The sequence below is a fragment of the Eleutherodactylus coqui genome, chromosome 8 (genome assembly GCF_035609145.1).
Source record: "Eleutherodactylus coqui strain aEleCoq1 chromosome 8, aEleCoq1.hap1, whole genome shotgun sequence".
NCBI lineage: Eukaryota > Metazoa > Chordata > Amphibia > Anura > Eleutherodactylidae > Eleutherodactylus > Eleutherodactylus coqui.
In genome coordinates, this window is record NC_089844.1 from 433947 (window position 1) to 458412 (window position 24466).

Consider the following 24466-nt stretch of genomic DNA (forward strand, 5'->3'; position numbering starts at 1 on the left):
TCACCACCTGGGTAGACTGATCAAAGTTTCGAAGGACCTGGCAGATGTCTGCCAACCAGGGCCACTCTTCTGAAAAGAATTGAGGAGGCTGACTCCCACTGCGCCGCCCATGTTGGAGTTGGTATTCCACTATAGCTCTACGCTGCTCATAGAGCCTAGCCAACATGTGGAGCGTAGAGTTCCACCGTGTGGGCACGTCGCACAGCAGTCGGTGCACTGGCAGATTAAAGCGATGTTGCAGGGTGCGCAGGGTGGCAGCGTCCGTGTGGGACTTGCGGAAATGTGCGCAGAGCCGGCGCACCTTTACGAGCAGGTCTGACAAGCGTGGGTAGCTTTTCAGAAAGCGCTGAACCACCAAATTAAAGACGTGGGCCAGGCATGGCACGTGCGTGAGGCTGCCGAGCTGCAGAGCCGCCACCAGGTTACGGCCGTTGTCACACACGACCATGCCCGGTTGGAGGCTCAGCGGCGCAAGCCAACGGTCCGTCTGCTCTGTCAGACCCTGCAGCAATTCGTGGGCCGTGTGCCTCCTATCTCCTAAGCTGAGTAGTTTCAGCACGGCCTGCTGACGCTTGCCCACCGCTGTGCTGCCACGCCGCGCGACACCGACTGCTGGCGACATCCTGCTGCTGCTGACACATCTTGATTGTGAGACAGAGGTTGAGGAGGAGGAGGAGGATGCTTTAGTGGAAGAAGCATACACCGCCGCAGATACCACCACCGAGCTGTGGCCCGCAATTCTGGGGGTGGGTAGGACGTGAGCGGTCCCAGGCTCTGACTCGGTCCCAGCCTCCACTAAATTCACCCAATGTGCCGTCAGGGAGATGTAGTGGCCCTGCCCGCCTGTGCTTGTCCACGTGTCCGTAGTTAAGTGGACCTTGCCACTAACCGCATTGGTGAGGGCGCGTACAATGTTGCGGGAGACGTGGTCGTGCAGGGCTGGGACGGCACATCGGGAAAAGTAGTGGCGACTGGGAACTGAGTAGCGCGGGGCCGCCGCCGCCATCATAGCTTTGAAAGCCTCCGTTTCCACAACCCTATACGGCAGCATCTCAAGGCTGATAAATTTGGCTATGTGGACGGTTAACGATTGAGCGTGCGGGTGCGTGGTGGCGCACTTGCGCTTGCGCTCCAACACTTGCGCCAGCGACGGCTGGACTGTGCGGTGCGAGACATTGCTTGATGGGGCCGAGGACAGCGGAGGTGAGGGTGTGGGTGCAGGCCATGAGACGGTTGTGCCTGTGTCCTGAGAGGGAGGTTGGATCTCAGTGGCAGGTTGGGGCACAGGGGGAGAGGCAGCGGTGCAAACCGGAGGCGGTGAACGGCCTTCGTCCCACCTTGTGGGGTGCTTGGCCATCATATGTCTGCGTATGCTGGTGGTGGTGAGGCTGTTGGTGGTGGCTCCCCGGCTGATCTTGGCGCGACAAAGGTTGCACACCACTGTTCGTCGGTCGTCAGGCGTCTCTGTGAAAAACTGCCAGACCTTAGAGCATCTCGGCCTCTGCAGGGTGGCATGGCGCGAGGGTGTGCTTTGGGAAACACTTGGTGGATTATTTGGTCTGGCCCTGCCTCTACCCCTGGCCATCGCACTGCCTCTTGCAACCTGCCCTGCTGATGCCCTTGCCTCCCCTCTGAAGACCTGTCCTGAGTAGGCGTTGCACACCGGTTGGGGTCAGTCACCTCATCGTCCTGCTGCTCTTCCTTCGAATCCTCTGTGCGCTGCTCCCTTGGACTTACTGCCCTTACTACTACCTCACTGCAAGACAACTGTGTCTCATCGTCATCGTCCTCCTCACCCACAGAAAGTTCTTGAGACAGTTGGCGGAAGTCCCCAGCCTCTTCCCCCGGACCCCGGGAACTTTCGAATGGTTGGGCATCAGTGACGATAAACTCCTCTGGTGGGAGAGGAACCACTCCTGACCAATCTAAGCAGGGGCCCGAGAACAGTTCCTGGGAGTGTTCCCGCTCCTGAGCAGGTGTCATTGTAGTGGAGTGAGGAGGCTGGGAGGAAGGAGGAGCAGCAGACAGATGATTCGGATTTGCAGCAGTGGACGGCGCAGAACTGTGGCTGGACGATAGGTTGCTCGAAGCACTTTCTGCCATCCAGGACAGGACCTGCTCACACTGCTCATTTTCTAATAAAGGTCTCCCGCGTGGACCCATTAATTGGGCGGTGAATGTGGGGACGCAAGAAACGTGCCTCTCTCCTAATCGCGCAGCAGTCGGCTGCGACACACCTGGATCAGGAGCTCGGCCTGTGCCCACACCCTCATTTGGGCCTACGCGTCCTCGGCCACGTCCACGTCCTCTAGGCTTACCCCTACCCCTCAGCATGCTGTATTACCAGTGATTTGATTTCCCAGGCAGGAAATAAATTGGCGCAAGCCTGCAGGCCAAATATAATTTCTTTTCCTTTTTAGCAAAGGGTAGAGCCCACTGCGTATATTCAATGAACAAGAAGTTTAATATCTGTGGTGTGGCCCTCAAAAAGTGTCACACAACTATAGTGTAGCAGAGTTATTAACTCTAGCAGAGCAGGTATTTGCCAGTCAGGAAAGACAATGGCGCAAGCCTGCAGTAAACCGTAGCTAGTTGCGTCTGATTTTTGTACGTTCTCCACACAGCACACACGTACACGGAGACCTTAGGACTGACACAGGCTGGCCAAATATAATTTTTTGTCCTTTTTAGCAGAGGGAAGGACCCACTGCGTATATTCAATGAACAATAGCTGTGTTGTGGCCCTGCCTACACAATTCTGTCCCTGTAGTATCAATGGAGGGTGCAATGCTCTGCACAGACGATTTTTAGAAAAAAAAAAAAAAAATGCAACACTGCTAACAGCAGCCAGCACAGTACTGCACACGGTTAAATTTGGCCCTAGAAAGGACCGTTGAGGTTCTTGAAGGCTACACTCACTCCTAACACTCTCCCTGCCTATACACCACTTATGTCCCTAATGCCGAGTGCAATGCTCTGCACTGCCGATTTTGAGAAAAAAAAAAAAAAAAAACACTGCTAGCAGCAGCCTGCACACAGGTAGATGTGGCCCTGAGAAGGACCGTTGGGGTTCTTGAAGCCTACACTGACTCCTAACGCTCTCCCTACAGCAGCACCAGCACGATAGTACTTTCCCTCAGCTAACTCACAAGGCATGTGTGGCGAGCCGCGGGAGGGGCCGACTTTTATACTCGGGTGACATCAGATCTCCCCCGCCACTCACAGCAGGGGGGTGGTATAGGGCTTAAACGTCACAGGGGGAAGTTGTAATGCCTTCCCTGTCTTTCAATTGGCCAGAAAAGCGCGCTAACGTCTCAGAGAGGAAACTGAAAGTAACCGGAACACTGCGTGGTACTCGTTACGAGTAACGAGCATCCCGAACACCCTAATATTCGCACGAATATCAAGCTCGGACGAGTACGTTCGCTCATCTCTAGTGGGGACACATGGATTTCCCATTGCTATGTAACTCAGGGCACCTTGGGTCACACAAGGTGGAGGCTGGGACCAAGCCTGACCCAGGCCCCGCTCACATACTTCCCACACAGACTATAGCGGGTCCTGGTCATGGTTTCTTGGCCTTGTAATGCCACCTCCTCCTCCTGCTTGGGGTCAGGGGAGCAGCACTGGGCAACATGTATTTTCTCTCGTGTTACCACAGTTATCTGAGGCACTGGTTTGGCCAAACATAAGGAGCGTTACTGCATTAATGAGATGTTCACAGCTGCACTAGCATCGGAGTCCGCTTTATGCCCACGATTGCTAAGGGTGTGGGCAGAGGCCAAAGTCCTGGGGGAAATGCAACTGCACCAGGTTGGGCTTGTGGAACTTCTACCTGGTTCATCCAGTCTTTGGAGCGATTAAAGCAACCGCAACTAATTAAATGAGAAGTTCACAGCTGTACTATCATCAGAGTCTGCTTTATGCCCACGATTGCTGAGGGTGTGTGCAGAGGCCACGGTCCTCGGCGGAGTGAAAGTCTGCCATGTTTGGGCACTGTAATTGCTTCATGTTTAATACTTTCCTTCGGTTCCTTTGGTTCGCCTATGCTGTGGGTGCACAAAGACTTCCCATAGCGGTGTTTTACCTGTCTGACACAAATATACTGACTGACTAGGGTAGAAATGTGGGCCGAGGTCCTGGGCGGGGTGAAACTCTGCCATGTTTGGGCATTCTGATTTCTTTATGTGTAATACCATCTTTAAGTTCCTTGGGCTCGCCTATGCTGTAGGTGCAGAAAGACTTCCCATTGCATTGTTTTACCTGTCTGGCACACACACTGACTGACTAGGGTAGAAAAGTGGGCTGAGGTCCTTGGCGGGGTGAAACTCTGCTATGTTTGGGCACTCTGATTTCTTATTGTGTAATACCTTCTTTGTGCACTGACAGCATAGGTAAGCCCAAGGAACTCAAAGACTTTCCATTGCGGTGTTGAGCTATCTAACACCTACACAGAATGAATTGTGTGGTGACACATGGATTTCCCATTGCTATGCAACTCACGGCACCTTGGGTCACACAAGATGGAGGCTGGGACCGAGCCTGACCCTGGGCCCGCTCACATTCTTCCCACACAGAGTCCCCTTTATGCCCATGTTTGCGGCTCCTGACAATTTTGCGATGGAGGTGGCACGGGATTGGAATGAGGATCGAACGTCAATTTATCATCAATTCTCAACAGCATTGTGGGCTATCGCCCACACTTTTAAAGAGGGTCGCTGCCTGGCCCTGCCAACCCTCTGCAGTGTGTGCCTACTGTTCCTCCTCATCCAGTACACGCTTATAAATAGACCTGAGGGTGGTGTGGCTATGAAGCAAGCGTGTGGCATGAGGGCAGCTGAACGCTGCACAGGGGCACTTTTGTGTGCACTGTGGATGCAGGATAGTACGGGGGTGTTGGACAGCAATGCCAGCATGTAACCCAGGAGAAGAGGCAGCGGTGTCACCCGCAGGCAGTCATTGTAATTGGTTGCAGGTAGTGTGGTGCTTAGCTAAGGTGTGCCTTGCTAATGAGGGTTTGTCCCAAGTAAAAATTGTTAGGGGGGTGACGCCAGACTCTTGCCCCCATTTTGGCTTAATAGTGGGACCTGGGAGCCTCAGATGCAGCAATGCATGCTGCCCCTGCCCTTCCCTATCCGGTTCTGTGGTGTTTCCATGACTTTCTGATGTTTTCCGGAGTTTCACAAGTCATGACCTATGTGGGCATCGGTCCCATACAAAAATGCTCGAGTCGCCCATTGATTTCAATGGGGTTCGTTACTCGAAATGAGCTCTCGAGCATTGCGAAAAGTTCGACTCGAGCAACGAGCACCCGAGCATTTTGGTGCTCGCTCATCTCTAGTGATGGCGGCAGCTCAACTTGTGATCTCCGTTTTCCACTCCTAGCTATGAAGTCTACAGCCTGGTCGTGAATTGTGGACGAGAGGCCTGAATTAGCACATGCACAGCCCCTGCACAGAACTGCCTCTATGTGCTTATAGGTTACTGCATGAGTAGAGAGAGGAAAGTGGAAGAGGGAGTAGGGTGAGGCTGATTGTTTGCCTTCTGGCGTAGGTGGGCTCTCCAAGACAGCGTTTGTTTACATTTTTGCTGCATTTTAAATGCCTACTACAAATCTTACAAATTACTACTGCTCTTTCATAACCTGAGTTTTCAAACTCCCGTGATCAGACCTAGCTGTTGGCCTGATATTGCTGCTGCAACTAGTTGAAGCTAATGGTGTTGGTATGGCTCTTTTGTTTTTTTGAGACAGCCTTCTCCTCATCTCGCTATGGTTCTGCCCCACAAAGGTCCACCTTTACCTCCTCCACCTGTAAACTGCTATGATAACTTCCTGCCTCTTCATGTTAAGTCAAGTACTTCATCATCTTCCACATCCTCTTCCTCATAGTGTAATGTATTACCGGCACTGAATAGGAGCTGTGGGTGTAGTAGTCATACAAGCCAGTAGTCAGGATAGCCAGGAGTCGTTATTGGGAAATCTTGGTTGTAGTATATATGGATGAGGCAGGTAAGATAGTCAGAGAGGAAGCCAGACGTCATGAATGAGAGGTCTCAGTTCGCAATGCAAAGGTATGAGGCAGGTAACATAGTCAGATAGGATGCGAGAAGTCATTATAAGGAGGTCTTGCAGAAATAGCGGAGAAGGAGGCAATGTGGAGCTGGATTAAACCATGCTGTGAAGCAGATTAATCACGTGCTGGTGCAGTGGCAGGGCAAGGCTTTTATAGGAAGTCTAATCAAGAACCAAGTGGAGCTAGAACTTGGGAACAAGGTAACAGGTAGGGCTCCCACCCACTGGCAATATTTTCTTTCTTGCGCTGCGAGAGCACGAGAAAAATCTCGCATCGCAGCGCAAGAAAGAGACCGGTATAGAACCGGCATATAGCAAGTGGTTTCAATGGGGCTAGCAACAGCAGCGCTATCCCCATTGAAAGCACAGTGAGAATGCCGCGGACTTCTGCCACGGCTGTGGCAGAAGTCCGCGGCATTCTATTCTATTGCTTTCAATGGGATCGGCCAAGCCCCACAGAATGATTATCGGGGAAGGGCTTGAAATATAAGCCCTTCCCCTATAATCATCAATAAATGTGAATAAAAAATATATTACTCACCTCTCCTGCGCTCAGCTGCGTCCTCCTGCTGGCTCCCCGGAACTGCTCTGAAGCTCTTTCAGCAGTCGGGGATTAAAAAATCCCCGCCTCCTGAAAGGGCTGTGCAGATTGGCTGAGGGCTCAGCCAATAGCAGCTACTGCTTAGCTATTGGCTGAGTGCTCAGTCAATCACACATAGCTCTTAGCTATTCATTCATCCCGCGGGGATGACGGAAACTCCTGCAACAGCTGTCACAGCTGTGACAGCTGTGGCAGAAGTCCCCGGCATTCTCCATCTCTTTTCAATGGGGCTAGCACTGCTGCCGCTGGCCCCATTGAAAAGACTGGCGATATGTCGGCGTGATGCCGATATCCCGGCTTCATGGCGATTTTTTTCTCGCACTGTGATGCGAGACTTTAACTTTAGAATCGCATCGCAGTGGAGAAAATATCACCAGTGGGTGGGAGCCCGTATGCAAGGAAAATGTCTAAGGAGTTGATGGCTCAATAAGAAGGGGTACTTCTGGGAGTACAGGAGATTGCAAGTTCGAGTCCAGACACATAGAATCATAAAATGGTATAGTTGGAAGGGACCTCCAGGGTCATCAGGTCTAACCCTCTGCTCAATACTGGTTTCACTAAGTCATCCCAGACAGCTGTCTGCCCAGCCTTGTTTGAAGACTTCCATTGAAGGAAAACTTCCCACTTCCCATGGCAACATGTTCCACTCATTGATCACCCTCACTGTCAGAAAGTTTTTTTTAATACATAATCTGTGTCTCCTCCCTTTCAGTTTCATCCCATTGTTTCTAGTCTTTCCTGGTTCAAATAGGAATAGTGCCGATCCCTCTGCACTGTGACAGCTATTCAGATATTTGTAGACAGCTATTAAGTCTCCTCTCAGCCTTCTTTTTGCAAGCTAAACATTCCCAGATAATTTAACTGTTCTTCATAGGACATGATTTGAAGACTACTCACTATCCAAATAGCTCTGTCTGAACTTGCTCTAGTTTATGTATGTCTTTTTTAAATTGGGTTGCTCAGAGCTGGACCCAGTATTCCAGATGAGGTCTGACTAAGGAAGAGTAGAGGGGAATAATTATCTTATTTAATCTAGACTCTATGCTTGTCTTAATAGATCCCATAATTGCGTTTGCCTTTTTGACTGCTGCATCACATTGTTGACTCATGTTCAGTCGGTGATCTATTAGTATACCGAAGTCTTTTTCACATGTACTGCTGCTTATCCTTAGTCCTCCCATTCTGTATGTGCTTTATGCATTTTTTTTGCCCAAATGTAGACGTTTGCATTTCTCCTTGTTAAATACAATTCTGTTAGTCGCCGCCTACAGTTCAAGCTTTTCTAGATCTTTTTGAATTATCTTTCTTTCCTCTCTAGTGTTAACTATTCCTCCTAGCTTTGTGTCCTCAAAATGTTTAAGCAGTTTCCCCTCAATTCAGCCCTCCACATCATTGATAAAAATGTTGAACACCACTGGACCCAGTAGAGAGCCTTGTGGTAACCCACTTAACATATTCTTCCAATTGGATGTGGAGCCATTTATAACCACTGTATGAGTATGATCACTCAGCCAGTTGTGATTCCACTTAACAGTTGCCTTGTCAATCCCATATTTGGTCATTTTTTCAATAAGGATCGTATGAGATACTTTGCCAAATGCTTTACTAAAGTCAAGATATACTAGGTTATATTTAATGCATTTTCCTGATCAACCCAGTTGGTGATTCTGTCGTAGAAGGAAATTAGATTAGTCTGGCATGACTTGTTTGTTACAAACCCATGCGGTCTCTGGTAAATTACTCCATTTTCATATATGCTGTTTAATAATTTGTTCAAAGATCTTTCCCAGTATAGAAGTCAGGCCCACAGGCCTGTAGTTTCCTGGGTCCACCTTCTCTTTTTTTGAAGATAGGGGCATTTGCCTTTTTCCAATCTTCTGGGACTTCTGCTATTTTTCAGGAATTTTCAGAGAATGTGGCAAGTGGTTCAGCAATTACATCTGATGCTAATTTCAGTATCCTAGGATTTAATTCATCTGGACCTGGAGACTTGAATTTTAGTTAGGTTAGCTAAGTATCCCCTCACAATCTCTTTGTCTATAGATAACCTGCCTTATTTTATTCCCCCAATAACACAGGGAAGATCAACTGATGTTCCATTTACTTGAGGAAAAACAGGTACAAAAAAGGAATTTAAAAGTTCGGCCTTCTCAACATCATTTTTAATCAATTCACCATTTTCATCCTGTAAAATTCCCTAGTACTTATGAAATCAACAATTTTAACTTTCACATTGCCTGATCTATGGATCGGTTTAACTGTAGTTATTATAATTAGAGAGATAAATAAGCATCCCTGTAACATCCTAAAAGGAGGTACTAGCTTAGTTCCAAATTTTAACATAACTATATTAAACTCTAAGTGGGTTTAGCTTTGTTAACTTAGAAGTAGAATTTATCAGAATGCAAATAGATAAAGAAAGAGTGAGGAAAGTGTAAGGGAGGGAGTTGAATAAAAGAAATAATAAAAAAATGATTTTTTTAGAAATAAAATAACAGACACATATCAGAGGATGGGATTGGGAGGTACTCTGAGGTATCCCCACTGCCTTAGGGGTTAGTTTAAAAGCCCTGAAAATCAGCAGTGTTTTGAAACTCTAACCAAGGGTTCCATATTGCAATAAATTTCTCTGTGAAGTCTGAATCCTCAGACATTAATCCTTCCATTGTCATGATCTCATTTACTTACAGACCTGGATCCATTCCAGGTTAGTGAGTGTTTGTGGAGTCTTCCAATATCTGGGGACAACAGCATGTGCTGCAATTAAGAAATGGCATTAGATATTCTTATTTATTGATGAGATAGATCCTGGCAGGATGGAGAGTAGGGCAATCTGCGGGTATGCTGTAATACATTGGTAACTTTTGTGTACGTGGAGAATACTATGTTCCATAATGGTCCAAGTTAAGCACAGTCCCACCACACGTACAGCATGGTTCCAGTTCTCAAGCCACATCTCCAGGGGCTTGGTGAGATAGATGGATATATATGATGTAGCAGTGCCGGACATTGATACCACCTTGTTATCTATATATATAAAATTGAATGTATGCGTGTCTGTCTGTCTGTGTGTGTGTTTGTCCTTTATGCGCTACTACACCATTCATCCGATCGCCATGAAACGTTGGGAAGTTGTTGAGTACACTCCTGGGAAGATTATAGGCATAGTACAACTATCCTACGATAAATGGTGCCCGCGTGCGAGCGTCGTCGACAGTTACGCCCCCCCCCCCCCCACGTAGATCGTTCGATTTCCATCACTGCCACTAATTCTCTCACTTCCCAATGTCGTAGAAACATGAAATTTGGCACGAATATTGATTATGTCATAAATAGGAAAAGATAATGGGTCCCAACTCGATTATTCAATTCTAAGCGCCAAAGAATTAGCGTCCAAATTTTACGTACGGAATCTAATTTTCTCGCTTCCCAATGTCATGGAATCTTGAAATTTGGCACAAGCATTGATTATGTCAAAAATAGGAAAAGCTAATGGGTCCCAACTCGATTATTCAATTGTAAGCGCCAAAGAATTAGCGTCCAAATTTTAGGTGCGGAATCTAATTTTCTCACTTCCCAATGTCATAGAAACTTGAAATTTGGCACGAGCATTGATTATGTCATAAATAGGAAAAGGTAATCGGTCCCAACTTGATTATTCAATTCTATGCGCCAAAGAATTAGCGTCCAAATTTTACGTACGGAATCGAATTCTCTCGCTTCCCAATGTAATAGAAACGTGAAATTTGGCACGGGCATTGATTATGTCATAAATAGGAAAAGCTAATGGGTCCCAACTCGATTATTCAATTCTATGCACAAAAGAATTAGCGTCCAAATTTTACGTACGGAATGTAATTTTCTCACTTTCCGGTGTCATAGAAACGTGAAATTTGACACGAGCATTGATTATGTCATAAATAAAAAAAGGTAATTGGTCCCAACTCGATTATTCAATTCTATGCGCAAAGGAATTAGCATCCAAATTTTACGTACAGAATCTAATTTTCTCGCTTCCCAATGTCATAGAAACGTGAAATTTGGCACGAGCATTGATTATGTCATAAATAGTAAAAGCTAATGGGTCCCAACTCCATTATTCAATTCTATGCGCAAAAGAATTAGCGTCCAAATTTTACGTACGGAATGTAATTTTCTCACTTTCCGGTGTCATAGAAACGTGAAATTTGGCACGAGCATTGATTATGTCATAAATAGGAAAAGCTAATGGATCCCAACTCGATTATTCAATTCTTTGCGCAAAAGAGTTAGCGTTCAAATTTTTCATACGGAATGTAATTTTCTCACATAGAAACTTGAAATTTGGCACGGGCATTGAATATGTCACAAATAGGAAATGCTAATGGGTCCCAACTCGATTATTCAATTCTATGCGCAAAAGAATTAGCGTCCAAATTTTACGTACGGAATCTAATTTTCTCGCTTCCCAATGTAATAGAAACTCGAAATTTGGCACGAGCATTGATTATGTCATAAATAGGAAAAGTTAATAGGTCCCAACTCGATTATTCAATTCTAGGCGCAAAAGAATTGGCATCCAAATTTTACGTACGGAATCGAATTTTCTCACTTCCCGATGTAATAGAAACTAGAAATTTGGCACGAGCATTGATTATGTCATAAATAGGAAAAGTTAATAGGTCCCAACTCGATTATTCAATTCTAGGCGCAAAAGAATTGGCGTCCAAATTTTACGTACGGAATCGAATTTTCTCGCTTCCCGATGTAATAGAAACTAGAAATTTGGCACGAGCATTGATTATGTCATAAATAGGAAAAGTTAATGGGAAGTTGTTGAGTACACTGATGGGAAGATTACTGGCATAGTACATCTATCCTACGATAGGTGGCGCACGTGCGTGCGAGCGTCGTCGACAGTTATGCCCCCCCAGACAAAGATCGTTTGATTTCCATCTCAAGCACAAAAACAAAAAGGCATCACGAGCAACGGGATGCGTGTTCAACTACAAAATGATGCATCCGCCGAACGTATCACAAGACAATTCCTGGATATTGAGAATGCTGAGGTAAAATAAAGGCTGTGCAGTGATTGGCTGCTATATATTATACCGCTGAGGTAAAATGAATGCTGCGCTGCGATTCATTGCTATTTTTTATATTGCTTAGGCAGAATAAAAGTTGCGCTGTGATTGGTTGTTATTTCTCTTACTGCTGACGTAACATGAATGCTGCACTGTGATTGGTTGTTATATTTTATACTGCTGAGGTAACATATAAGCTGCGCTGTGATTGGGTGTTATATATTATAAAGCTCAGGTAGCATGAAAGCTGCGCTGTGATTGGCTGTTATATATTATACCACTGAGGTAACCTAAAAAAAGCTGCGCTGTGATTGGTTGTTATCTAGATATATAAAAACGAATATATGTCTGTCTGTCTTCGCAGCAACGCGCGACGGGTAAGCTAGTTAGCCTATAATTCTTTTCCTGGGCTTTACAGACCATTGGCAGCCTGTCGGATAGCAGAAGTGCTTTGCTCCACTCTTCTGGTGTTCTGGTTGTAGCGAGCTCATATTCCCATGCACTTATAAAGATAGAATCCTGGGTGGATAGACCCTTGATCAACCAGCTATAAGTTTGTGAGAGGCATCTGATCGGAGGCGACGTTTTAGTGAATAGAATCTCAAATTGAGTCAGTGGGGCTGTAAATGCAGAGTTCGGTATGTTCGTGTTAAGAAAAGTGAGAGTTGCATGTATGAAAACCATGAGAGTAAGACTTCTGGGTGCAGGTTTTTAAGTTCTGTGAAGGAAGGTATTCTATTTCTGTTCAAAATCTGGTAGTATCGTCTGACTCAGACCACCCCATGAATCCCACAATCGCAAGGCATGGGGGAAAATCAGGGTTATGGAAGAGGGGAGTTAGAGGTCCTTTCTTTTTGGATAAAATGTTTTTTTGCAGTGATCTTATCCTATGTTGTGAGGAGATCAGGGGCGAAGAGGGAACATTTAACATTGTTGTGGGGTCTGACTGAGGGTGAAATCCAAGGGAGCAATTTTAGAGAAGTTCCAACAATGTCCTTATCTCGTTTAATTCATTGTTTAGACTTCCCGTGAAGAGCGAGATGAACAGAAGAATAGAGGCCATGTGGTAAAGCTCAAGGCCACGAAGCACCTCACCTCTACAGATTTAGGTTTTGAGAGGGTTTGATAGCTGATGTGACTGTACCTTCCTTCCCATTAAAAAATATATGAAGGCAGATTGTAGGCATTTAAAGAAGTTCATGGGGAGCTAGATAGGCAGGGTCTTGCATAAGTACAGAAAGCGATACATCCATCTTTAGCACATTTATCCGGCCAAACCAGGTGAGATATTTTTTGTCACAGTTCAAGTCTTTTAATGTGCGATCCAGCAAGGGGAGATAGTTCAAGGTGCATAGAGCAAAGAAGTCCTGGGGGATTGATATACCTAAGTATTTGATATGGGAATTTCTCCATTTAAATAGGAACTGTTGGGATAACAGCTGAGTTTCAGAGGATGGCATGGAGATATTTAGTGATATTGATTTTAAAGTTACTCACTGAGTTTTTCATATTTTTGGACTTCCCCTAAAATTGATGGATGGGAAATGTTTGGCTGTGTAACATATAGAAGCAGATTGTAAGCATATAATGAGGTCTTGTACTGCTGGGACCCAATGATGAGGCTGTGTACTCTGAGGATCTACCACAAGGCTAGAGGAAAATGTTCCATGATCAGTGCAGAGTAATGTAGAAAGAGGGCAGCCCTGCCTGGTGCCATCATTAATGAAGAATGGAATTGACAGTATTCCATTCGTTCTGATCTGCATCGATGGTCTGTCATAGAGGGATATAACTTTGTCTATGAACCTCTGCCTCATGCCCATTTGTGTGAGTGATGCCCGGAGGAAACCCCAGTAAACACGGTCAAAGGCTTTTTCTGCATCTACTGATAATAAACAGAAAGGACATTTTAGTTTTTTACCTTCCTTTATCAGAAGTAGGGTTTTGTTGGTGTTATCCCTGGCCTCCCGACCCCCAACAAACCCCACCTGGTCTCCATGTATTATTGATGGTAGGATAGGATTAAGTCAGTTTAATAAGCTCTTAAAGTATAGTTTAATATTTATGTTAATCAGAGAGATGGGCCTGTAAGTAACGTATTGCGTCAGGTCCTAAACCGGTTTTGGAATGACAGTGATGACTGTGGATAGAGATGGGAACGGAGAGAGTTGGTGAGATACAAATAAACACTTTGGCGAGAAAGGGAGTTTGTTGTTCCCTAAATTTTTTGTAAAAGCGAAAAGAGAACCCGTCCGGGCCTGGGCTTTTGCCTGCTGGGGTAGATTTAATGACTATGTCAACTTCCTTCTCTGTAAAATCCTGTTCTAAGCGTGTTCTAGTCTCATTATTGATTGTAGGCAAAGGATTCTCGTGGACATATTCCTATAGTTTCCTACTCAGGGTGTCACAATGTGATTCTATAAATGAACCTTTGATGTTATATAGCTCTTGATATTAATTTTGAAACATGCTAGAGATGTTTGTCGGGTCATGGGCTCTGTCACTAGAGGGAGTTAAAGGATAATGCATGAAGGTGTGGGATACACGGGGGTGGAGGAGGCTGGCAAGGGGTCAACCACATTTGTCAGCATGTTCATAGGAATATTTTTTTTATTTCAATGTCTATAGTGGTCAATGTCTATAATCTCTATCCTAGTGTTGAGGAGATCTTTTAGGGCCGACGGGGAGTGATAATGTACAAATGATGCGCTAAACTTGATAAATGTGCCTATATTATGACAACCAGGAAAAGCAGAACGGAGAGCAGAAACGCAATATACCACTGATAAATAATACAAGAAAAAAGTGGCAATAAAAGTACAAAACAGCAATATATCAATGTGAAAAAACACTCTCCCAGGAAGAGACCAGTGTTTAGGTCTCAATACGCATTAGAGTTTTGCCTATACGTACTCCATTCTACTTTTCTTAGTTGTACTAATATACACACATTTATCAAGTTTAGTGCACTGTTTGTACATTACCGCTTTTGCATTAGATTTGTGAGATGTTTCTAAGTCATGTTGTTTATTTAGTCGGGAGGTTACTTTGAAGGAGTTGACTTTCTTCAGGCGGGTACTATGTTTGATTAGTGTACCTCATAGTACGCACTTTAGGGCTTCCCATTGGAAGGGTAAGGATGTAGGGTCTGAGGAGTAGTGTTCGAGGAATTCTGTAATCATAGATATAGATCATATTTATGAAGCACACACACAGTCATTTAGTGAATTTTCATTTAGGCACCATGTCCAGGGCCTTCCCAGTGTTCCTGAAATTTCCAGAGACAATGAGACCAATGCGTGGTCTGACCATAGAATATTTCCTATGGATGTGGCTGGTTGCCAAGAGGGCATGGTGAGTCAACAGAACTAGAGCGATACGACTATAGGATTGGTGTGCATGAGAAAAGAAAGAGTAGTCCCTTTCCTGAGGGTGGAGAATTTGCCAAATGTCAACTAACTAGAGATCATGAACGTGTTGTTTTATGGAGCGCAAATGTGAGCTTGGGAGGTGGCCTCTAGGATTAATGGAATCCGTACCAGGGTCTAGACTGAGGTTAAAGTCACCTCCAATCAGAATCATTCTGTCAGCAAAATCTGTCAATTTACAAGTGAAATTTGCCATCTGGCCTCCCAGAGTCACCAAGATACCGAATTGTGGGGGTGAAAAAACAGAGACCAAGTGTCCTTTCCTCAGGCAATGCATTGCTAGGAGTATTAGCTGCAATATAAGAGATATTAGTTAAAACTTTGACCCTTGTGAGAGAAATAATGTTTGAAATTTAGTCACAGGTTGCATAGAATAAGCTATAATTCACTTTCAGGTTGGGTGATTGTGGTCTTGAGAGGGAGCTTGTCCTGTTATTCTTCTGAGAATCGTGGGGTTGCTCTGGAAGATTGTTCGTGGCTTGTTGATTGTGAGCGGTGAAGTCTGGTGGGTGTTTTGGGTTCATGGTGTTGAGGTAGTGATGGTCCCTGTGAGTTGAGAAAGGGGAATGCCAGCAAATTCGGAAGGTGTATATTTTCGATCTCAGGGAACTGTGATGAGGCAACTACTTGGTCTGCTGAATGTAGGAAGAAGACGCTTTTGATTTTCCTGATGAGATGGAAGGGATTGCCCCATCTGTAGGTAGAGCCATTTTCTGTGATTAGATTCAGAAGGGCACTGAGAAGGCATCTCATGCCCAAAATTTTCCATAATACATGAGATCACCATGTTTTGATGGGAGATTGGGCCTTGCAACCAGCCCTGTTGTAGGATCACTTCCATTTGTAAAAGTGGACTCTATACAAAATGCACTGAGGAGCTGATCCTTCTGCTTGATGAGTACCCACCATTTTGTGCGACAACCATAGAATAGAGGTTGCTAGGCAGAACTGCTTCTGGTATACCCTGCAGCTTAATGTTGTTTTGTCTACTTCTGTTCTCCTGATCATCTGTTTGCAGTAGCATGTCTTAATTGAATGAGTTTTGTGTAGACAGGGAATTCTGGACTTTGATCAGGCGCTGTTCCAGTATGGAGGATGCTTGCTCTTGTACTGTGACAAGCGCTGGCACTATACAAATAAAGATTATTATTGTGATATGGAGCATAACTCCACATAAAACGCCTCTAAAGCCCTCTCCTGGCATTGCTCCACTTTATGTATCATGGAAGCTAAGTTTCTTTAGGTGGGTAACCCGTTAAGCAAAGCCCATATTGCTTCAAGTCCTTAAACATATTGTGTTTCCACTGTAGATGAAGAGAGAGGATGAGACCCATGTGAAGGGCTTGGATGTGGATTAGTTTTCTGGAGTATTGTGGTCTCAACGTATGTAGGTCTGGAGGCTGTCTGCAGTTCATCCTGTGCTGTTGCAGGCTGGAGTGATAGTTAACGGAGTGGAGGCTGGTGTATGTAGCATACACCAGCTACAGGTACAGCCCGCACGCTCCCCACTGCAGGCCATTCCTCTGCCATAGGGGATAGCTGTAAGCTCCTATGTCTGGAGATTCTGTGTTGAGCTGCTATAGCAGCAGCAGAGGAGTCCTGTGTGTGAGTAGCAGGGAGGGGCACCTCACCTCCCATGGTGGCTCTAAGCAGGCATCTTCTGCTGGCTAATAAGAGGCCTGAGGGGAGCACAGAAATCTGCTTAATGTATTCACTCCAGCAGCCACTGGAATGGATCTGAGTCTTCCTTTCTTCTTCATCTCATGCAGTTAGATATTAAAATAGCTGCAGGGGGTCTTTGTGTCTTTTCCCTGGGTCTCAATTAGTGGTGCCTAGGTCCACAGCTCAATCAGTGAGTGTCTTCACAGTGCCCTGTCCAAGCCACACACCCAATCCTTTTTGATTGCTTTTGGCCTCTCTTACAAGCCTCAATTCATTATTAGCTTTTCTGACACTTGCCCTACAGTTTTTTCAGACCGCATTCTATTATTTTTTAGATATTCAACCTCCTTTCCATTTGTTAAACATATTTTTCTTCCTTTTTAACGTGTGCAAATTCTGTGTTAATACATCCTAGTTTCTTTAACCCCTTAATGACACGGACCCTTTTGTTTTCCATTTTCATTTTCTCCTCCCCCTTTTAAAAAAAATTGTAACTCATTTATCTATCGATGTCGCTGTATTAGGGTTTGCTTTTTGTGAGACAAGGTTGTATTTTTCAATTGTGCTATTTAATGTACCATATAATGTACTGAAAAACTTTTAAAAAATTCTAAGAGGAGTAAAATGAAAAAAAAAATGATATTCTGCCATCTTTCAGTGTGTCTTATTTCTATGGTGCACAAACTGCAACAAAAATGACCTGATAACGTTATTCTATGGGTCAGTACGATTGCTGCGATACCAAACTTGTATAGTTTTTTTTTTTACTGTATTACTCTTTTAATTTTTCAAAGACATTTCATTTTTTAGTTATTTTCTGCTGCCATCTTCTGTGCGCAATAACATTTTTATTTTTCTGTTGACATAGTTGTGTGAGGGCTCAGCTTTTGCCCATGGGTGTCAGCTGTAATAAACAGCTGACACCCGCGCTGTATGAAGAGAGGTCGCCCCGTGACCTCTCTTCATACATACCCCGACGCTTCAGGATGTAAATGTACATCCTGGAGCGGGAAGGAGTTCAATGCTTCCCATTCTTCCTTCTTTTAGGGATTGGTAACTATTGTGCTTTGAAAATCTTATTTTACAATTTTTCCCAACCTTCTTGGACATTTCTGTCCTTAAGAACATCCAGCCATTGGATTCTTCCTCTCTTTCTGAGTTCAGTAAAATCTGCCTTTCTGAAATCCAACCTTGAGGTCTGAGTCTTCTCAGGACTTCCTTCCCTTGTTAAAAAAATTTAAGGATAGCATGATCCCTGCCTCCTAAGGTCCCAGCCACCTTTACTTTCTCAACCATAGCAGATCCCCTTGTTTCTTTTCTTCCCTTTGGAAACATAAAGTTGACAGCAAGAGCAGATACAAATTTGTTGGACCTATTATTTTTGCCTGACAGAGATTCCTGACAAATGTATGTCAGAAATGCTCTTTTCTCCTTAGGGAGAGCAACTATATACTATAAACTAAGTGAGGAGACTCAAATGGTCATGCACGCTCCTCTGGGTAATATGCAAATAAGGGAGATGGAATAAATCCTCCACAGTGCCACCTATTGAAAGGCAGCATTCCTTCAAGTCAAAGTCAGACTTTTTATACAAGCCTTGTTACAATGACTGGGAATTAAAAGCAAAGCCAGACCCCATGTACATACATCCCGGAAACAGCTGTATGTACATGGGGTCTGGCTTTGCTTTTAATTCCCAGTCATTGTAACAAGGCTTGTATAAAAAGTCTGACTTTGACTTGAAGGAATGCTGCCTTTTAATAGTGGCACTGTGGAGGATTTATTCCATCTCCCTTATTAACAAATGTATGAATTGATAAAATCTCCCATGATCACAATGTTGTGCTTTATTTAGAGCTTGGCCATCTGATGTAGAAAGAGTTCATCCATATCTTCTGCTTGTCCAGGCGGCCTATAGTAAATGCCTACAATGGTGTCCTACCGCAACACCTCCTCCACTTTTATTAGGTCTGTTTCTTATAAAAAGGTTGCATCCTTCAAACTTTGTATTCCAATCATGTGTATCATCCCACCAAGTGTCCGTGATACCTATGACATCATATGTCTCTTCCTGTGTTAGGAGCTCCAATTCTCCTTGTTTGTTTCCCATGCTCTGTACATTTGTGTAGAAACATGTTAGTTTGTGATCGGGGTCTCTTGCTCCTCTACTTTCCTTCTGCATTTTTTGTCTTTGTTTTCTCTTTCCACTTCTAATAGCAAGGTTCTAAAAAGTAAAAAACAAAAGTCCCACCTTATCTTCATGTGCTGCAAGCCTCAGTTCCGCAAGCAAGTATACTCACAAGCTGTTGCCATCCGGCTACTTCTGGCTCTGAATACACGCAAAATAATCCAATTGCAGGAATCCAGCTTATTGTGGAAAAAACTTGCTTTTTATTTTCTTTTTGGTGCTTGAATGATACAGAGAACGCGTTTCGGTTATGAAACCTTGTTCAACAAGGTTTCATAACCGAAACGCGTTCTCTGTATCATTCAAGCACCAAAAAGAAAATAAAAAGCAAGTTTTTTCCACAATAAGCTGTATTCCTGCAATTGGATTATTTTGCGTGTGTTCTAAAAAGTACTAATTATCTGTATATTTTTAACCTGACCTTTCACTTCCCTTTCCATGTTGTTTTAATTTAAAGCTCTCCTGATGAGTGTAGCAAAGCGCCTGCCAAATGCATGTTACCTGTGTTTATAAGGTACAAACCATCTCTAGCAAGCAATCCATGATATAGTTAATTAACTCCATGGTCTAGAAATTTAAATCTTTGCTGACAGCACCATCGATGTGGCCAATTGTTCACCTCTAGAATCCAGTTCCATCTTCTTATTTTATTGCCATCCACTGAGAGGACAGATCAGAAGACCACCTGTGCTCCTAGTTCCTTCACCCTCCTGCAGAAGTCTTCAAAGTCTCTGCAGACAGTTGCAAAGTCTTCTTTTGTAGTGTCTTTTGTGCCTACATGTATTGGTAGGAATGGGTAGTAGACTGTAGGACTGAAGAGTCTTGATAGCTGATCAGATATGTCTTTGATTTGTGCACCTTGAAGACCGCACACCTCTCATGGGGCCATGTCAGGTCTGCAGACAGCAGCCTCTGTTCCCCTCAATAGGGAATCCCCTACAACCACAACTCTCCTTTTCTTCTTCACAACAGCACTTATTTTTCTCCATCCAGGAGGACTCTTTGTCCTTTTTACACAGGTCTTTGTGGGTAGAGTCATTTCCTGATGTACCTCTTCATTGTTCTTCTTTATGAGAGTCTAGTGCTTGTTCCTGAGGAGTGTGGGTGCTTCATGACTCCTGATCCTCCTGCTTCTTTGGGTCACATGCTTCCATTCCTCTGCTTCTGCAGGTACACTGAAAATATATTTTCCTTCAACATTTTGAAGACTTTCTTCTGTTCTGTCAAGGAAATCCTGATCTTTCTTAATGAGTTTCAGAGTAGCTATTCTCTCCTGAAGACTCTGCGCCTTTACCTCCAATAGAGACACAAGCTTGCATTTCTGGCAGGTGAAGTTTGGCTTTTTCTCTGATAGGTCTGTAAACACACAGCATACATTGCAGCTCATCATATGGCTGTCGGATTCATATATGTGAAAATCTAGCTTTGCAGGAATTTGTGATCATTGCAGTGGAATATCTGCTTACCCATAACTTCTTTGCTTTTAATGGAACATTTTGTGTCTAATTAACTGGAGCTTCAATGGGAGCTAAATTGTTACCTCTCTGGCCATTATTTATATGAGCTAATGGGAACATTAAAAAAATCTTTGCTTCAGATCTTTAGTTTGCAGATTCTTTGGTCTGATATGGCTGCTTTATTGATGATCTCATTATGATCTGGGACGGCAAACAGACGGCCATACCGGATTTCATTGAATAGCTAAATAAAAATAATTTAAATCTCTGTTTTGCAGTAGAAGTACAAAGGCAGGAAATTGCTTTTTTAGATTTATACCTTATGAGAGATGTGGCTGCGGGAGCGGTGGTTTCCTCCACCTACCGTAAGCCCACCGCAGGAAATATGCTTCTCCATGCGAAGTCCTGCCACCCCATGCATGTAAAAAGAGCATTATCTTTAGGGGAGTTTATAAGAACAAGAAGAAATTGTTCAACCGAGGATGCATGGAATAAGGAAAAGGGAGTAAAGAGTGAACATTTAAAGGAACGTGGATACCCTAAAGGGTTAATAGAGCAAGCTAAATTTAAAACCACAATGAAAGAGAGAAAATCTTTACTAGATTAGTCTTCTCCATCGTATATCGTTCAGAATTTGGTTGCAGTGAAAGTATTTTTGTAAACGGTCTACCTATTTTGCGCCAGGATAGGATCCCAGATAATTTGGTTACAGATGGAGTAAAATGTATATCAAAAAGGGCTCCTACTTTGGCACAAAAATTAACTCAAAGTTTGTACTCTGGAAACAAGAAAACTTCGTCAAGCTATGAATGAAATTAGTTTGGATGGCACATCATTATAACATACAGATGCAGAGGGGAGGGGGGGGGGGACACGTTCCTCTTGATCTAAATAAATGTTCAAACAGTCTGAGCAGAGAGACAAGCACTAAATCAGTCCATGGAGCTGAGGAATGCCACAGATTTATGATGCCTCCTATCACTAATGCACACATAGGAAGATAGGAGAAGATAGAAATACTACCTCAGCAGCACCAAGAAAAGATAGGAACATAGAAAAGCTATCTTGGCATTTTATTTATGTATTTATGAATATCATTTTCTGTGTTGGATAATTTTAAATCATATTTTATAGCATTGGTTGTTAAGAATGTGACAATACCAATATGTGTAGCTCTTCTTTTTTTGTTCTTCTTTTTTTCAAATATTCAAACCATTATTTAAGGGGAAAAAGTTTTAAAATCTTTTTTTTCTGTAAAAACAGTCGCCATGGTGAGCAATGACTTTTATGTGGCATTTGGGGTGTTAAATCCTCCTTTCACTCTTTTCTAGAAATAAAGACCCTCATTTGTGACAAATAAAGAGCAAACAGGCTCGTTAATTGATAAGGTGTGTGTGGGGGGTTAAGATGAACAAATAAATCCATGTTACCTCTGCCTTGGGACAGAGGTGCAGATGGGAGAAGCACAGATGTTATCTGCAGCCTGCTTATTTCCTTTTGCCTCCTCTGCCCAAGCTGTAAATTCACCATCTTTGACCCCACATCACACAGCTGAAGCTTTGGTTTTATCAGTGCTTCGGAGATGCTTCTTGGCTTTTAAATGTCAGTAAAGGCATGTTGGTAATATAATAGAACCAGAGCTACAGCCATTTGAATTAGAACAGGCTCAGTTAATTCAATACTGTAATGTCCTTTTCCTGTAGAATGAGCTCTGTTCAGGGTAAACTGTAGGGCGGGTAAAGAAGTTGTCAGGTAGTCTTAAAGAAAAAGCAGGACAAATCTTAATAAATAAGAAATAAAGCAGTATATTAATTTAAAATAGCCTGGAAACCCTGCACAGACGCTCCACTGTGCCCGGAGTTGATTGATAAAATCCACAACATTGATGATGTTATATGAATGAGCATCTTACATATAAGTATCACATACCTTTACATTCTATAGCAGGAGGATTTTGCTTGGTGCAGTTTCCTTCTACGTCATGTCTTAAACAGTCATATAGACTGGACTCATTACCAACACAATGGATTTTCCCTCTCCATATTGGTCCTGGTAGTCTTGTGTAGTTCAGTAATGATGGCACTGCATCTCCACATCTGAACTCTCTACAGATGACACTGGCTGTTCTTAGCTCTGCATCAATTTCACAAACAGATTCCCAAGTATCACCACCAGCTCTTGTTTCTAAATAGCCGGAACATGGATGAGGCCCGTTAACTAATCGGTATTCTCTGTGACCTAAAGAATAATACACCAAAACTCATTAAACTATTTAAGATTAAGGGATATCTAGTTAATGTTGTGCTTTATATATAATATCTATACAAATGAAATTAAATGTCTTAATAGATCATAGACTGAACATGAGTCAACAATGTGATGCAGCAGCCAAAAATGCAAACACAATTCTGGGATGAACTAAGAGAAGCATAGAGTCTAGGTCACGTGAGGTCATTACCCCCCTCTACTCTTCCTTAGTCAGACCTCATCTGGAATACTGTGTCCAGTTCTGGGCAACCCAATTTAAAAAATACATACATAAACTAGAGCAAGTTCAGAGAAGAGTTACCAAGATGGTGAGCGGTCTGCAAATCATGTCCTATGAGGAGCCGTTAAAGGGCCTGGGAATGTTTAGCTTGCAAAAAAAGAAGGCTGAGAGGAGACTTAATAGCTGCCTACAAATATCTGAAGGGCTGTCACAGTGCAGGGGGGATCATCCCTATTCTCATTTGCACAAGTAAGACTAGAAGCAATGGGTTGAAACTGAAAGGGAGGAGACACAGATTAGATATTAGAAAAAACTTTCTGACAGTGAGGGTGATCAATGAGTGGAACAGGTTATCACTGGAGATGGTGAGTTTTACTTCAATGGAAGTGTTCAAACAAAGGCTGGACAAATATCTGTCTGGGATTACTTAGTAAATCCTGCACTGAGCAGGGGTCGGACCTGATGACCCTGGAGGTCCCTTCCAACTCTACCATTCTAGGATTCTATGACTAAGTGACTGACTAATTCATCAAACAGAGCCAAAACTGAAGTTAAAAGCATAAAATTTTGACTGTATTTTATTCGTATAATGTAGAGATCCACTAACAAAGGATTTTCGAAATTCAATCCCTTAGGCCTCGGTCAGACGACCGTTTTTTGCCACGATTTGAGGATCGCATGACGGATGCGCATCCACAAATCGCGTGACCGGGGCCGACGATTCGCCGAAAAATCTGCAGCTAGCAGAGTTTTCGGCGAAACGGGCCAGACATGAGGAATCGCAGATCGAGCCTATCTGCGATTCCTTTTGTTTTATATATGCGCTCAATGGGGCCGGCGGCAGCAGCGCCGACCCCATTGAGAACATATACTACAAAGATCATTCTCCTCTGCCACAGCTGTAACAGCTGTGGCAGAGAAGAATGATGTTCGCCCATTGAATTCAATGGAGCCGGCAATACAGCCGGCTCCATTGAAAGCAATGGGCTGCCGGCGAGCGAGGGATGAATTTTTGGAAAGGGCTTAAAAATGTAAGCCCTTCCCTGAAAATCATCCTAAATTGTGTAAAAATAAAAAAATATATATATACTCACCTTGTCCCTGCAGCCGCGGCCTGCCCTCAGTTCTCCTGAACTGCTCTGTGTAGTATTCAGCAGGCGGGGATTTAAAATCCCCGCCTGCTGAATGGGCTGCCTCTGATTGGTCACAGCCCTCACCAATCAGAGGCAGCTCTCACTCACCCATTCATGAAGAGAGAGAGAGAGAGAGAGAGAGAGAGAGAGAGAGAGAGAGAGCGAGAGAGAGTTGCATCATGTAATCATGTAGAAAAAAACAGTTACTGGACCTATATATTGCTACCCACATATCAAGACATTATAGGCTTCCTGAAGGGTCTTCTATCCTTGAGCCAAAATTCCATCCAAAACAGAGAAAAGTGGAAATCATCCCAATGCGGGGCTCACAATATGAACTCCCTCCATAGACAAACTTAAAGCATTCTCCAGA

The 24466-nt window shown here is 43.9% G+C and overlaps 1 protein-coding gene across 1 annotated transcript in view; it reads right to left on the reverse strand.

The window, feature by feature from the left end:
- The window catches only part of LOC136577417 (scavenger receptor cysteine-rich type 1 protein M130-like), a 334056-nt gene extending 311351 nt beyond the window's left edge, over window positions 1-22705 (reverse strand). The window contains exon 1 of the mRNA XM_066577312.1: window positions 22402-22705. The gene's annotated coding sequence lies outside the window, so the exon portion shown is untranslated. The remainder of the gene's footprint in view (window positions 1-22401) is intronic.
- Between the last annotated feature and the right edge of the window lie 1761 nt (window positions 22706-24466).